The 2,397-nt window shown below is 43.5% G+C and overlaps 1 long non-coding RNA gene across 1 annotated transcript in view; it reads left to right on the plus strand.

The window, feature by feature from the left end:
* The first annotated feature begins 1,837 nt into the window (after positions 1 to 1,837).
* LOC107568466 (uncharacterized) overlaps positions 1,838 to 2,397 on the plus strand; it is a 10,207-nt gene continuing 9,647 nt past the window's right edge. The window contains exon 1 of the long non-coding RNA XR_001606759.1: positions 1,838 to 2,369. This is a non-coding gene — a long non-coding RNA (uncharacterized lncRNA). The remainder of the gene's footprint in view (positions 2,370 to 2,397) is intronic.

A 2,397-nucleotide genomic window follows, 5' to 3' on the forward strand; every position in this document is an offset into this window, starting at 1 on the left:
GGAATTTCATGTGAAGTCCACTTCGCAGTGCACTTACGGCCTGAACAAGAGACCTCCTACTGAAGGAAAAGTGTTGACTGGTGTCACTACCTCGCAAACGCGCCGGTGGATCTCCACCAAATTCAGGGGATCCCTTCAGCTCGAGGAACCCTCTCGAACGCGAATCGAGTGTACGTCTAGAGGCCCGCTTTCGATTGAGACCACCCCCACGTCGGTAGCCCCCCGGGATCGCTTGATTGTTCGGCGCCGGACCGCAAATTTAACCACCCGTAACTCCCGAACCCCGGGGGGTATCGACGCCGGGGTGGTCTCAATCGAAAGCGGGCCTCTAGACGTACACTCGATTCGCGTTCGAGAGGGTTCCTCGAGCTGAAGGGATCCCCTGAATTTGGTGGAGATTCGCCGCACCGTTACAGAGATATGGCAGTTCAAAGTTTCAATGGTTTTCCATAGACTTAAGCTTTAAAGCGTTTCATCCAGGTCGCCAGTAGCAATGGAGCTAACTAAGTAATTACACCATTTCAAGCATTTTATCTGCATTATATGTTCTGTAAAAAAAATTTCATATCGGCGGCATATCAGCGGCATATTCGCTAATACCGATATATCGGCGACAGGCTCATATCGGCCGATAATATCGGCAAAACGATACATTGGTCGGGCTTATGACATATTAAAAGACTAATTACTTTCACCCCACATACAAATTAGTTGTAATTTAAGATTTTTAAAATGTGCCACTATCCTAGGTTTGACCCATTTGTCAGTAAGAATTTTTTACTCATTTAAAACGCAATCAAATTTAATATGCTCTCTTATTCTTTTATATATTTTAATATGTACACGTCAGAATAAGCATGTTGTTTGAATTTTTACATAAATATTGTGTTACACTGAATGACAATGTAACATTATTTCAACCAAATTTTGACATTTTATTCTCCAAAAACTTATTTGAAACTTTAAAAGTAGACACTTTACCCGCATTTAATGTGCTTTCTATGAACATATAATCACTTTTGTACATTTCTTTTGATTCACTTGACCCATATATAAAATATGTATTTTATTTACGTTATATTTATGTATTTTATTGGACTTTTAGGAACTGAAGGTGTGTGTGGCTCACAGGCTCGTCAGCAGCCGTCGATCGCTCAGATCTGGATCAGTCCATCACCTGAGCGTCTGGATCTTCTCACGCACTTTGACCTTCACAGAGGTGTCCTTACAGCACAGGTCACTACAATCCATCACTCTTTCCTGAGACGCACATTCTAGGATGTCAGACTCGATTAACATGGGTCACATGATGTTGAAGGGCGGGATGGATTTGTGTTTCATGTATTTTTTTAATATGTGTTCAGAAGCTGTTCACTGGACTGCGGCGTCACACGTGGGACGTTTAGTGTCCGTCTAAACACTCGTGGCGTCCGGTCGGACCAAACGGACTGAAGTGTTTTCTGATTAACCTTCACACTTTACAGACTTTATAAATTATTTGAGATTCATTCGTGTTTTAATGTCAATCAAACGGAAACTAATCACATCAAGAACTTTAAAGGTCACGGATCAGTCCATGGTGTGAGTGTGACTGTGAGTGTGTGTGTATGACTGAGTGTGTGTGTGTGTGTGTGAGTGAGAGAGAGTGAGTTTGTGTGTGTGTGTGAGAGAGTGTGTGAGTGTGTGTGAGTATGACTGAGTGTGTGTGTGTGTGTGTGAGAGAGAGAGTGTGTGTGTGTGTGTGTGTGTGTGTGTGTGTGTGTGTGTGAGTGTGAGTGTGAGTGTGAGTGTGAGTGTGTGTGTGCGTTATATTTATGTATTTTATTGGACTTTTAGGAACTGAAGGTGTGTGTGGCTCACAGGCTCGTCAGCAGCCGTCGATCGCTCAGATCTGGATCAGTCCATCACCTGAGCGTCTGGATCTTCTCACGCACTTTGACCTTCACAGAGGTGTCCTTACAGCACAGGTCACTACAATCCATCACTCTTTCCTGAGACGCACATTCTAGGATGTCAGACTCGATTAACGTGGGTCACATGATGTTGAAGGGCGGGATGGATTTGTGTTTCATGTATTTTTTTAATATGTGTTCAGAAGCTGTTCACTGGACTGCGGCGTCACACGTGGGATGTTTAGTGTCTGTCTAAACACTCGTGGCGTCCGGTCGGACCAAACGGACTCACGTCTGACACACACGTGTTTTCTGATTAACCTTCACACTTTACAGACTTTATAAATTATTTGAGATTCATTCGTGTTTTAACGTCAATCAAACGGAAACGAATCACATCAAGAACTTTAAAGGTCATGGATCAGTCCATGGTGTGTGTGTGTGTGTGTGTGTGTGTGTGAGAGTGACTGTGAGTGTGTGTGTGAGAGAGAGAGTGTGTGTGTGT

Source organism: Sinocyclocheilus grahami, unplaced genomic scaffold (genome assembly GCF_001515645.1).
Source record: "Sinocyclocheilus grahami isolate Dianchi unplaced genomic scaffold, SAMN03320097.WGS_v1.1 scaffold1247.1, whole genome shotgun sequence".
Lineage (NCBI taxonomy): Eukaryota > Metazoa > Chordata > Actinopteri > Cypriniformes > Cyprinidae > Sinocyclocheilus > Sinocyclocheilus grahami.